General features: G+C 40.3%; 1 protein-coding gene across 4 annotated transcripts in view; it reads right to left on the bottom strand.

Moving 5' to 3' along the window:
- Positions 1-3,900, bottom strand: part of LOC103718968 (THO complex subunit 4D-like) — a 28,559-nt gene extending 24,659 nt beyond the window's left edge. Inside the window, exon 1 of one of the 4 annotated variants that reach the window (XM_008807996.6) lies at positions 3,429-3,900. The gene's annotated coding sequence lies outside the window, so the exon portion shown is untranslated. The remainder of the gene's footprint in view (positions 1-3,428) is intronic. The other 3 variants (XM_088714574.2, XM_088714571.2, XM_088714572.2) reach the window with 3 other exon arrangements.
- Positions 3,901-14,706: the final 10,806 nt, after the last annotated feature.

Here is a 14,706-nt window from a genome sequence, read left to right as displayed (position 1 = left end):
GTTCCTCTAGCATCATTGTTACCAAATGGATTTCAATTTCTAATTTTCCCAAAAAAATACAAAAATTAAGTTTCAATTTTTAAAAAACTAAAACTGGCAATAATAACAAACTCAACCTAAGTTTCCAACATTAAAATATCCAATATATAAGAACCCAAGTGAGAATTTGAGATGACTTCCAACTTGCTCCAAATACCTTGTCCTTTTACGTGAATTACCATTGCATATTGACAATCATATTTAAGAAAAACACTTCATATGTCAGAAAACTAAGCCTTAGATAAAACTAGCTCAATATATGTTTTGTGATGACTTCTAACTTCCTTCAAATACCTTTTCCTTTACATAACATTATGTAAGATGCAATTGCATATAGAAAATCAAATAGAACCAAAGCACTTCAAATGTCAAAAGACTAAGCCTTAGATAAAACTATCCAAGCATTTGTTGAAAAGAGCTTCCTAATATAGAGAAAAAACAATCATCTGAAAGATCAAAAACATAGGCATTTGGTTACTCTTTTGCATATTCACAACCATAGTCTCATTACAAGACTATTTCTAATCTAAAAGCTACCCATCAAAAACCATAATAAAGAAATCAAATACTATCAAAACAGTATGATACATGCTTGCGATGTCAAATCAGTTGTACCATATGGATCCGACCATAATGGTCATACCCCAATCAATACCGACAATATCGTACTAACTATTTAAAACCATAGTGTAAATCAATCTTGCCCTCTAAAAACCTAATATTTCACTACTTGAAACAAGAACTAATTTCAGTCTTCCAAATGGCAACCAAATCCCATGATAAATCATAACCATTCAGCCTTACTAAAACTATTTGAGATCAGCTTTATGAAGCCTCATTCACCATGAAATTTTATTTAAAGCCACATCTAGTGTTATTTCAAACTTTTCTATATCATTTTTCACAACTTCCATAGAGATGAACTTACGTCTTCCTTCCTCCCCTCGACTTGCATCCTTCAACACAAATTAAAGCAGCTCTTCTTACTGGAGCTCTCTCGACTCTTCATTATACATGCCATACCATTTCAATCGACTCTTGATCACTTTGCCCTTAATTTATGCAACTTAAAAACCTCCTCTAATATACTCATTTATCAATATATCCTTCCTAGTTTTACCACAGATCCATCTCAAAACACATCTATTTCTACTACACCCAACTTGTTTTCCTACACTCTTTTTGTTGTCTAACATTCTAAGCCATACAACATCGCAAGCCTTATTATGGTTCTATGAAATTTCACCAAACATTGTAATAAAAAAGCAATTATGGAAATAGTTTCTCTCATTGGAATCAATTCCATTGATATAGAACTCCTACAACCTACAAGCAAGAACCAATTTATAAATAAAGAGCTTATATCATGTATGCTGAAACATTAATGATAAACCCATGAGAAACCATAAGCATAACCTTAAGCCTTGCTCAAACTATTGGAGATTGGATTTATGAATCCTCATTCACCAAGAATTTTTATTTAAAGCCAAATTTGGTGTTATTTCAAGCTTTTCTATATCATTTCTCACAACTTCCATATGGATTAACTTAGGTCTTCCTTCCTCTCCTCCACTTGCATCTTTTAGCATAAATTAAACCAACTCTTCTTTACTAGGCCTCCCTCAACTCGTTGAGGCACATGCTATACCATCTCAATCAACTCCTCTAATATACTCATTTCTCAGTTTTTCTTTTCTAGTTTTACCATATGTCCATCTCAACATGTCATTTTTACCACACCCAAATTGTTTTCCTAAACCCATTTTTTGTCTAACATCCTAAGCCGTACAACATCACAAGCTTTGTTATTATTCTACGAGATTTTCCTTTTACATCGTCAAGCATTGTAATAAAAAACAATCATGGAAATAATTTCCCTCATTAGAAAATTCCCTTCATGTAGAATTCCTAGAACCTACAAGTAAGAACCGATTTATAAGTAAATATCTTAAACCTAGTATGCTTGAACTTTTATGATAAATCATCGCCGAGATGAAACACTTGAACAATATATAGGAAGAATTAGCTAAACAAATGATCCTTATAAATGACCCTAGTTTCCTTCCTTGAGAGATGACCACCTAGGCAATCTACCTAGGCAAGGCTGCCTAAACACCCGTTTTAACATTTTGTGTCTTGTTTGAGAATGTTGGACAAGATTGTTTTGTAAATCATTATTGTATGTGGACAAGTTGATGGTTCCCATTGACTTATTACATCTTTTTTGATAAGTTGTCTGAATTTATTAATTATAAGCATCTTTGTTAGCTCTCCTTTTATTTACTATTTACTTTTAAGTCATAATTGCTGGGCCACCTTGACCTTTAGGCACCCACATAGGCACCAACCAAGTGCTTCAGCACAAGGCAGACCCTAGCTGCCAGTCTGCCACCTATAGTCTTTTAAATAATTGCGCCTGGAGAAAGATCAAGGTAGCTTCTTAGTAGGAAGAAGAGCCTTAAAATGGTGATAGTGGTGAGGTTCCTAGGTTTAGAATACAGTTGGAAAAAAAAAAGAAAAAAAGGAGAAACTAGAACAGGCTTTTCAGCAGGGAGATAGTGGTGAGGTTCCTAGGTTTAGAATACAGTTGGAAGTGAGAAACCTGTGATTTTTCACTGTCTACAGCTTCTGCAAGAGTGGACTTCAAGTGGATATGAGAAGGATGGGAGGTTATTCCAAGAACCTCTCAGGTTTTAGAACAGAAGGAGAAGGAAAGGCTCTGATTTTCCAAAAGGCTCGTCTGATAAAGCCATATTCAATCCACAATAAAACGAATAAAGAGAACGCATAATGGGGAAAAGAATAAAGAGGAAAACTTAAGATAAATACCAGCATCCACAAAGAAACAAGAGACCACCTATATTGCAATGTGCTCATATTCTTTCCACGACAAAAAAAACACAGTCGCAGCCATGCCATAAATTTCCAAAAAAAAAAAATGCACGCTTGGAACTGAATCTAATCCATGGTTGCAGTGTCATCAACAAACAATAAGCTAACTTACAGCTGCAGTAGACTCGACAAGAAAAAATAACGATACATTATGACGAACACATAATACTATGAACCGTATTAAAATTCCGGAACAAACACACAAGAAGTTGCATGCTTGATTCCGGATCTAACCAACAACAAGAACAAACTCGACAAAACAGAAGATAATCTACAACTGCATGAAAATCAACAAGCACTTCACCTTAATCCTAGACAAAAGCATGGTAATTGAAAACAGAAACAATAATTCCTCAAAAATCCTACAGTTTGCATGCATTGAGTTCTAACCAAAAAAAACATCAGGAAAACCTAAAAGAAGAATCTTGAGAGAATTTTCGCCAAATACAGCGAAATAAACAATAAAAAGGAAAAATTAGGGAAGGAGAAATCCGTACTGCGTCGGCCGACAAGCAAGAACGAGTGGAAGAAGCGGCAACGGACCTTCAGCGCTTCGCCGGACCACGAAAACAACGCAGTGATCGAGTGGAAGACGATCACGGGAGAGAGGATTGGTGGAGGACTGAAGGAGGAAGGGAGGAGGGGCTTTCCGAGAGGGAGATCGAAGGGGGCGGGGAGTGGGAGGAGGGGTTTAGTTGGAGGCAAAGTAGGGTTTTGGAGTGAGAAGAGTCGGAGGGATCCTCTATTCCTCTCCGCTTACCGCTTCGTTTCTCTGTTCCTCTCCCCAGGCCGATAAAAAGATCGTGCCATCGAGGAGCCTGATTGGCGAGCGGTGGGACCGCCAGCTCAGCCGAATCTTTCGTAATACTATTACGGCCTTAACGGAGCCGTCTATGTTAACGAGATCTTCCAACCTAGGCCAACAAGATGGAGCGGGCTGCCTTTTGCTTCCATTTTTTCATCTTTCTCGCACTTCCACCGACACTCCGGAGAAAAAAAACATTGTACCAAACAAACACTACTGACCAGGGGTATGCTAACCGGACGGGGCATGCGGATTTCTCAGTGCTATGATCGGTGTTCAGGTATCGAGAAGACCATTGACCATGTTCTATTGCAGTGTCCCAGGGCTAGAGAGATATGGAGCAGGTCTCCTATTCTGTTACCCCATTCGGTGGAGTCGGTTCAGGATCTGATGCACGTGTTGAGAGCCTCTATGCGGAGCCCTTATTCTGTTGAGGCGGGCATCATGATGGCACACTTGACTTATCATATTTGGCTGGATAGGAATGCTGGTCTATTTGAGGATAGGAGGTGGTCCTCGAGGATGGTGGTGGATCGAGCTATGCTACATGCAGGGAAGATTACCGCGGCTACTGCGTGGTTCACTTCTGAGATGGCTAGGGACATCTGGGGTACTCTTTCCGCTGCTACAGCGCCCAGGTTCGCCCTTATTTCTTGGGTACCCCCACCCCTTGGTCATCTCAAGGTGAATTTTGATGGTAGTCGGTCGGTGGATGGTGTCTCTGGAGGTGTGGGATTTGTGATCAGAGACGGAAGGGGCAGATTGATAGCCGCTGGTGGCCGTCGCATACCAGGGCTTACCGTTGTTGGAGCAGAGCTGAGGGCTGCTTGGGAGGGCTTATCCTACGCGAGGAGGGTCCTCGGCGCCGTCCGGGTGCATCTCGAGGGAGACTCTTCGGTGGTGATCGATTGGATCCAGGGGGTGGACAGGTTCGGTGACGGTCATCCACTCATCCATGAGACTAGGAGACTAGTTCAGGAGATGGGTGACTCTCATGCTACACATGTGTACCGGGAGGCGAACAGAGCTGCTGACTGGGTCGCCTCCTACGTTGCCAGGCACTCCGGAGAGTTTCTTTGGACATCAGCAGCTGATAGTCCCATTCCGTTGTTCTTTTTACTTTCTTTTGATATGGCTGGATGTACTCAAGTTAGAGTTATATGAACTGCCGTTTTTACCAAAAAAAAAAAAACAAACACTCACTCCTTGCACCACAATGCCAAAAAAATTAAAAGAAAATCTACTTCTTCTTCCCTCCCCCAACCCCGCTCAAAAAAAAAAAAAAAATCTTCACACCCCTAAAAGAATTTTTAAAAAAAAAGTTGAAAAGGGATATATCCTAATTCACCTCTGAACCAACAATAGCCGACATGACAGACTGGCCAATCAGAGCTCGCTAAAAAGCCTCCAACCAACTAGTCAAAGCCCGTCATATAGCAGATCTTGGAGATATAACGACACCTCGACCACGATCGCGAACAGTTCTATAACTGCATGATGATTGAGTGAGATGTGCAGAGCGTGATGCGCGGACAGAATACCTGCATATAATCTTTAGGATGTACAATCGATTACTAAAAATGACTGATCCGTACTCTCAAACTCTTCGACATTGGGCACCGACCCTCGTTTATATAAACCTTTTCTAGGGGACCCACCAAGTAACTGCTCTTGAGCCCTCTTATGCCCTTATGTTGCCACTCAACCGCTCTCACAATATCTCCATTGTTCTCTAAAAGTCCGTCTGACTTAGGCATCTGATGGAGACATCAAAGTCATTCTTCAGACAATCGAGCCATCAGGGCTGCTCGCTCACGTTCGCACCAGGGATCGACATCATTATGGCCAGTAGTTGGTTTTGAGCCACCGATTTGAGTCAGATCTAGATTAGATCCATTCGAGTCTGTTTTATTTTTATTTTTATTTGCTGTATTTGAGTCGATTTGGTCATTTGCTTTTATTTTAGTCAAGTCAATTAGGTTAGTTGTTAAGTCGTGTAATTGGGTCGAGTGATTGGATCGATTTTGGTATGTAATCAATCGGTTGACTTGGTCAATTGATTGAGGATCCAATTTTGTTATATCGTAATTGATTGACCTGATGTAAGGCCTATATAAAGGCCACCCCTCTCATGAATTAGGGCATTGAAGAATTAAATAAAACCTAGCCTCTCTTTCTTCCCCTCTTCTTTTCTTCTTCCTCCTCCTCTTTTCTCCTTTCCTCTTCTCGCTGCAATGGTCCTCCATCAACTTGGTTTCAAAGCAAGCCGGCTTTGCCCCTACTGCTAAAGCCCCGGGATCCAGTTTATAAACGGACCTCCCGATACTTTTTTCACGCCTGCCACACAAGATCCTCACTGAATCTATGGCACCGCGAACTCCGAAACGCGCTGAAGCACAACATACAGCGCACGTTGCAAAGAGGAAGGGAAGCCTGATCTCCCTTCTCTCTTCTCTCTCCCTCGGTGTTCACCAGAAAAAGGGGCCCCACTCTCCCTCCCGGTTTTCACCAGAACAAAAGGAGAAAAACCCCATCCCCGGATCCTTCCCACCCACCATTGCACCCACGCCCACCACCGCCACCAGGCGTCGCCAGCATCACCTGGGCTGCCATCAAACGTACACACAACCCACTGCCACTCAGTGAAGGGCCGGGAACACCGCCTCGTCCGCGTCCAACCCCGCCTTCGCCGTCACCAACCCCCTTCACCAGCGGCCACCCTCGCCGCCGCTCGCCGTCTGTGATTCACCGCCGAAAGCCATTGCTGGCCGGAGCCTAGGATCGGCCACTGCCCATCGTCGCAGGCCATAGGGTCCCGCCTGCCGCTAGCGCCATGAAGATTGGCGCGACCTCCCGCAACCGTCGGGAGGTTGAAGGAGATCATCACTAATAGGTAAGCTCCAAACCTATTAACCCGTTAGTCCGGTTCCGCTTCAAAATAAAAAAAAGAAAGTGTCACATGACCTGCACCTGACGGATCCATAATGGGTTATTGGAGCGGGTCACACTCAACAACCTAAATCCAACCTGGTCCAAGTTAAAAAAAGGGTACTTGTTCATCTTCCAGTTTCCTCCGCCGAGCGCTGCCTCCTTCCCCGAGCACGTCCTCCGCCGAGATCCTCCTCCTCCTCCGAGTGCCGCCTCCTCCGATCACCTCCTTCCTTGCGGCCGACCGCAGCGCCGCCGTCTCCGACTCGCCACCTCACCTGCGCCCGAGCCGTCGCCGCCCACTGCCCGAGCCGTGGCAGCGCAAGCAGATCGGCCGCAATGCCACCCACCTCGCAACACTGCCTCCGCGTCGCGCTTCCTCCACCTCGCAGCCGCCGGCCCTCCTTCCGTCGCCTTTCTCTCCTCTCCTCTACCGCTGCCGCCGCTTTCCCTTCTGTCGCGCCCCATGCCCACATCCACCTCATCCGTCCCCACCGTCGCCGGCCGCACCTTCTTCCTCGGGACCTCCCTCCCCTCCGACGCCCATCGTCGCCCGCCGCCCAAACCCACCACCCCTCACACCCGATCCCTTCCCACAAACCTCAACCACTTCACACCACCACCCTCTTCCCCGGCCCCCATCCATTTTCTTTCACGGGCTGCTTCTGTCATCAGGCCCGAGCCTGCTTCCCCCCCACTTAAGCTTACGGGCCTGAATCGTATCGCAGGCCTCCTACCCCCCCCCCCCCCCCCCCTCCCCCCCCAAAAAAAAAAATCCATCCAGCCACTCTATAGGCCCAAGCCAACACACCTGATCCCTCCACGGGCCCAAGCCCAACCAGCTGCCACTCCCTAACCCCATTCACACTACAAGCATATCTCCCTCCCCAACCCCATTCACACCACAGCCAATTCCCCCCTCCTAATTCTGTTCACACCGCAGCCAGTTCCCCCTCCGCAATCCCATTCACACCACAAACAATTCCCCCAAACAGTTCCCCCTCCCTAATCCCGTTCACACTCACGGGCCTGCTTCATTAAGCCCACTCCTTTTTTCCTTTCACCGTGCGCCTAGCCGCACCAGCCCGTCATCTACCAAGTACCTGCAAGCTGCAATTAGACCTGCTGAGCTGCCTGGATTCGACCCTAGCTGCAACGACTGAAGAGCCCATCAGCTGCACTGCGTCCCTTATCGGCGCCCCCGCCTCCGAGTAATTCTGGTCGTCTGCTCCACGACAGGTGATAGATTTTTACTTTTTCTGGCTTGTTCATTTAATTATGTTATAGTTTTCTTGCATGATAGCCAAATTCTTGAAACTTACTTTTGCTGTCAAAATTCAAAACATAGATTCTACCGCTTTCAAACTCGTCCTATCAACCATAAAATTTTTTGTTTATTAAATTAGCACATCCTAGCAATAGGACGTTTCATAACGTTCATCGATCAATTTTCTTTAGGATCAAAACAACCATAATAAAGACAAACAACATGATAAATTTGATTGAAACTGACATGAGGCATAATGTCTGGATAACTAAAATAAATCAATGAGAAAGTTGAGTTCAACTTGATGTGGTTACATATAAAAGCCACTAAAAGGATCATTTTTTCCACAACTCACTTTTCTCTTCAATTCTTACCCAAAACCCTTGAGTTCTCCATCTTAATAGTCAAAAGCAAATTGGAGTCCCAAAACCCATTTAGAGTCGGTGGCAAGGATGAATCTTCATTCTAAAACCCATAGCATAATATGCGACCAGGTTATATATAAGCCTTGATGATTATGATGATAATGGAAAAGAAAATATCATGATTAATCATAAAAAATATTAATCATATTAAATGCTACAAAATACTTGCTTAGTTATTTATTTGTTTAGTTGATTTTCTTAGTTGTTATTTTTATTATTATTGAAAATTTAGTTTATTATGTTTTATATTTTTGACTCTTATTTTGTTTAATTTTATGTCAAATACTAAGAGTTATTTTTATGTTATTTTTTATTTATTTAATTTGTATGCAAAAAAATGATTCTTGAAGTTTTACCTGCGCCAACCTATCTCAGCCCACACTGTTTAGCTCTACTTGCCCTACTTCACCCTAAGGACTCGTTTGGTTCGCGGAAAAAGAAGGAAAAAAAGTGTGGTCAACGGAAAAGTAATGAGATGCCTCTTATTTGGATGGAGTTTTCAAAGAAGAGAGACGAAAAAGTTGTATTCCTATGGAAATATAATTTCCACATTTCATGGAAAAGTCTTTTCCATGATAAATATGGAAAAGTTACTTTCCCATGAGGCGGAAATCACTCTATTTTATTTTTTTCCAAAAGGCCCTTCAGCATTAAAGAAGTATTAAAGAGGCAATAAAGACCTAATTTTTATTAAAGATATAATAGAAATTATACATAACTTTTTTAGAAAAGTGGATGGTCAACCAAACATAAGCACTTTGGAAATTTGTCACTTTTCCATTGTCAACCAAATATGCCAAAAGTACTTTATTAGGCATCCTCTTCCTAGGAATCTGCTTTCCAAAAATTATATTCTTAGGAGGAAAAATACTTTCCACGAACCAAACGAGCCCTAAGAAGCAACTAGCTGAGTAAGGGTACATAGCTCCTAATTGCAAGGCAGGTACATATAATAGCCTACCAACCCATATCCACCCAGTTGCTATCCCTAAATGCAAAACCATGTCTTCTCTATCCTGATCATCAACTCCTTATGCTCATCACTATAATCAGTTGAGACTCGATATAAATCAAAGATCAGGCTAGAATTATTTGTCTTAGATGCATCAAGTGATGATTCTTGTCATGGGTGATATGCTCTTGCTCTATTACTTGTTTCTCTATCCATTTTGAATTTTTCAACATTTATCTTCTAGCTGGTAATTAAAAGCTTCTATTTCAACCCAATTCTTTAAATGGAAGACCTCTTAGGGCTTAGCCTACATCTTCTTTGGATTGGATTTCATATCCTAATAGAGTGGAGAGTGAGAAAGGTGCCCTTGGAGGAAATTAGGGAATTGTGAAATTATTAAGTTTTTGTTGCCACCTTTTTTTTCTCTGGGGAGATAGGAAAGGGATAAATAAGCCTTAGGCTAGGCTGGATATATGTGCAGGCATACCATCGGCATTAGACTAGCTACGAATAAGATAATTGGCGAATGATGCTAAAGTAGAGTGGGTCTAGATGCCTTAACCTTCAAGAATTTTTGCTACTGTCACACCACCTATTTGAAAGAAAAAAGGATAGAATGAGATATGGTGTAGCTGGGACAACAGTCAAAGTACTCCACTGCTACTTCTAAGGATTAATAAGAGTCCTACTGATAAGCTATGAGTAAGAAAAGATAAAATAACAATAATTAAAGATAAGCTGGATTCATTAATGTATCAAAAGGTCACTCTATTTGAATTGCATCCACTTATTTATATTAAAAGGCAAATAGGACAGTAACTGCTCTCTGATAATGGAATATAGACTCCACTCTCTTAATAGTTCTAGTAACTGACACCAACTGTCCTCCATTACTCATGTTGTTGCCCAAAAGACAACCCAAGATGGGGGATGAATTAGGTTTTTCAAAATCTTATTGAAACTTTCTAATCTAGTTAAAACTTTTATGATAGTTAAGCTAAGTTAAAAAAATAAGCAAATGAACTTAGCAAACTAAAGAAGTATGCAATGGAAAACTTAATGCTTGAATTATGACCAGTTGCAAATCAATTCATAAGCAATGTAAATAGTAAAAGTAATTGCAACAATGTAAAGAAAATAAGGCAAGCAATCACAAATACAGAAAAATTTTATAGTGATTCGGTGCTAACCCTGCACCTATATCCACTCCCAAAGACTTTTGAGAATTCTACTATAATCTCCTTGATTATAGTGTGGTTGTTTTCTGAGTCCGCAACCTAACTCGTTGTTTATTCGGGATCACAACAAAACGAGTTGGTTTTCACAGGATCACCAACTTACAACTTTACACTGTTTGTTTTTTGGGCTCTCAAACAAACCCAGTTGGTTTTTACAGGATCACCAACTAAAAATTTTTACACAGTCCAATTCGGGTTTGGACTAAACCTCTTCCAAGTTTCAATACTTGAAACTTGTTACAAGAATAATATGGAAGAGTTAGAACATACAATTTATTGCTCGAAAATTAAATGCACAAACTCAAAAAAAATTGAGCAATAAATGGTTGCTGGCGCTTTGAGTGAAGTCGATGGAGATCCGCCAACTTTCAGAGTAAGAACTTGATCTTTGATTGCTGAAATAAATACTTTGAATGCACCCTTCTTGGTCTATTTTAGGTGGCTCTCTTAATGATTTAGAATTGTGGTTGTTGAGCGCTCTTCAATCTCTCTAATCTGTCCTCCATTTTTTAATCCAAGTTAGTTCCCTTGTATTTATAGCTTTTAAGGATGAGGGAACAATCTCCTAGCTATTAGACTCCAAAAAATAGCCGTTAGAAAAGATTTAGATCCGTTCTGATCACTCTGCAAGATTAGCCAGTGAGCTTCTAGCAGGATTGGAGTCGGTTCTTGCAGACCTGGAGTCGGCTCGGCTGAATCAGGAGTCGACTCGAGCTTGCTGAGGAGTCAACTCGAGCTCCGAATCTTCAAAGCTGGGTTTCTATCTTTTACTGCGGAAGTCGACTCATGGAACTGTGGAGTCGACTCAAGCTCTGTTCTTCTGAAAATGTGCTTCTGTCTTTCTCTGTGGGAGTCGACTCATGAACTGTTGGAGTCGACTCATCTACTATTCTTCTAAAAATGTGCTTCTATCTTTCTCTGTGGGAATCGACTCATAAACTGCTGGAGTCGACTCGTCTACTGCAGGAATCAGCTCCTGAGCATGCTAAGCATGCCATTTGAGAATTTTTTGAGCCAGAGTCAACTCCAACTTTTCAGGGATCGACTCCAAGACTGTTGCAAGGCACTTTAAAATTCAAAATTCTTTCAATTCGACTTTAATCTTCTTAAAATTGAACATGATGAATTTTAAAATATTTTTTTGAAACACTCAATCAAATTTATTAGCACAACAAGATATATAATCAAGTGTTTTGTGTTCATCAAAATCAAATATGGGGTCAACAATCTCCTTCTTTTTGATGATGACAAAACACTAAGTATAGGCAAATAATTTTTTTTGTACTAAGCAATCTATACAAGCTTTTGATTGAGTAAGAATGTGATCATTCAAATGGTTAGCTCATTTTTTTCTAGCTCCCCCTTTTTTTAGCTCAATTTGCTTCCTTCAGTTTATATTTTGCTTTCAGTTTTAGTTCATCAATTTTGTTCATTTGCCTCTATTGACCCTAGTGTGATTTTTGATATTTTCAAAGCCACTGAGGTCATATTGTAGTACTAATGCTTTTAAATTAAGTAATCCGTTGATCTAGTACATAAATATTTAAGGAAGAAAGAAATGATACATTCTTGATACATTTTGATGATACAATTATAACAACTCTCAAGAACTCATCTAAAGACCAATTTAATGGAAGAACTTGAGGAAAAATCTAAATTTCAGTTTGATAGACTAAAGAGTCAAGTTCCCATAGTTAAAGTGCAAGTTTGTTTTTTCCATATTTAAAGAGATGAAACTTTCATTAGTCAAGCATCTTAAATGAAAATAAATGACTTGTAATGTCTTTTATAAGTTATATGTGCAAATTTAACCTAAAGATGCAGAAAAACAGGATTAGGGTTGACCCCAGAAAGTTTGGAGCCGACCCCGGCACAATTGGCACATTTGGCACAGGCCTCGGGACCCCGGCATGCCCAAAAAATTTGGCACAGAACTCGGGTCGACCCCAACAGTTAAGATAGAAGCTTGTTTTCTTAGCACCCGGAACTTGAGTCGACCCCATCAAAAGTTGGGTCGACCCTAACCAGTATCAATAGAAATTTGCTCTCTCGAACTTCTATTAGAGCCGACTCCACCAAAGTTTGAGTCGATCCCAGACAAACTCGAGTCAACCCCATCAAAACTTGGGTCGACCCCAACCAGCATCAACAGGATTTGACTCTCTAGAACTTCTGTCAGAGCCGACTTCACCACGGTTCGAGTCGACACCAGATCTGCTCGGATCGATCCCAGCTTGACTGACAGCCTAACGACTAGTTCTGCAGTACTTTTTAAGGTTCCAACGGCTATAAACGGCTAGTTTATTCAATCCAATGGTTAGAAACTGATATTTGGAGGTTGGAGAAGTATTTAAGAGCCACTATTCATCAGAAAAATATCTTTATAAAAATTTAAGTGAGCATTCAAGAAAAAGAGCATATTCAAGAGAGTTCAATTTATTGCTTCAGTTCAAATCCAAAAAAAGTGTGTTGAGCAGAATTCAAGTGCCTTCAAGAGCTCAATCAACTCATTAAGGAGTGAAGCAATCTCAGCAAAAAAAAAGCGCCCTTAAGCAATAACAATTCTCTTTTCTTCTCCTTAGTGCATATTTGTTTTATTTGTTCATTAAGGAGCTTTAAATTCTGATTTACCTATTCTTTTTGTAAGGTTTTTGTTGGTGAGCCCGTAAAACCAACTGTTAGATATTTGTTGGTGATCCCGTAAAACCAACTGTTAGGTTCTTGTTGGTAAGCTCATAAAACCAATTATAAAGATTTTTGTTGGTGAGCCCGTAAAACCAACTACGTAGATTTTTGGATTGTGAGCCCGATAAAACAATCTAACTGTAATCGAGGAATTATAGTGAATTCTCAAGAAGACGCTTGGGGAGTGGACGTAAGTGCCTTGGAGTGTACCGAACCACTATACTTGCTTATGTTTGCAATGTGGTCCTTTATGCATTTTGCTTTACATTCCTCCTTGAATTGTGTAGTTGCTCTAGCTTAATTTCTTACTGATTTACTTGTGATTGTCTAGAGCTTATTTACACTCGCCTTCCACTACATTTACACCTTTCATATAAATTAAGTTGTGCACTTCTCTGTGAAGAAATTTGGGATCATACCTTTTAGAAAATCCAATTTACCCTCCCTCTTGGGTTGTCACCTTGGGCAACAAATAGTATCAGAGCAGTTGCTCTCTTGTCATTTATAATCTTAATCGACTAGAGACAAAGATCATGTCAACCCCGCGTTGTGTTATTTTTCAAGGGACTTTCCACAAGCAGACCCCCACTATTTGATGAAACTAACTATATTCAATGGAAAGCTAGAATAAAAATCTTTGTTCAATTACAAAATTTTGAGTTATGAAATATCATAACAAATAGCCTATACCCACCCACTAAGTTGATTGAAAATATTAATGAAAACGAATTGAATGTGTTTAACAAGAATTTGGCTGAGCTAAATGCTAAGGCAATGAATATTCTTTATTATGCATTTAATGAAAACGATTTTAATCAAATTTACACATACTCATCTGCCAAAGAAATATAGAATACTCTTGAAGCAACTTATGCTATTTCTGAGAAACCCCATATTAGATTACTTGAGCATAATTGCAAGATTAACATTAAGCTTGCAGGAAATACCCCAAAGTCTTCAAATCAGGAAGAAAGCTCAGAAAAAGAAAATATTGAGGATGAAGACATAGACTTATCATCAATCCCCAAGAGATTCAAGAGCTTCATGAAAACAAAGAAGAAGAGGAAGCAAGAAGAAAGGAAGAAAGAAATAAAAAACAAGAAAGGCTTGACTAAGGGAGAGTCAAGCAAGAAAATCAAAGCTAGGAGCAACAATGATGACATCAGCTTTTCAAGACGTAACTAACTTATGCTTTATAGCACAAGAAAATAAAGTAAAATTTGAATCTGATTTTACACTAAGTGAATTTCAAGAAGAATTCTCTTTTGATGAACTATTAAATGTTTTTCATAATTTGTATGGTGAATGTAGAAAACTCTCTATGAAGAACAAAAATCTTAAAAAGCTAAATCTAAAAATTTTAGAAGAAAGAAATTCTATTGCTGAAATACAAGACAAACTAAATTCTGAAAATAAAAGCTTAGAGCTAAATTCAAAAGAATTGATTCAGAAAAATCAGAACTTTGTTGCCCAAA

Source organism: Phoenix dactylifera, chromosome 18 (genome assembly GCF_051530095.1).
Source record: "Phoenix dactylifera cultivar Ajwa chromosome 18, Ajwa_hap1_PhDact_Kaust_v1.1, whole genome shotgun sequence".
Taxonomy (NCBI): Eukaryota; Viridiplantae; Streptophyta; class Magnoliopsida; order Arecales; family Arecaceae; genus Phoenix; species Phoenix dactylifera.
This window is presented reverse-complemented; position numbering and strand designations above follow the sequence as displayed.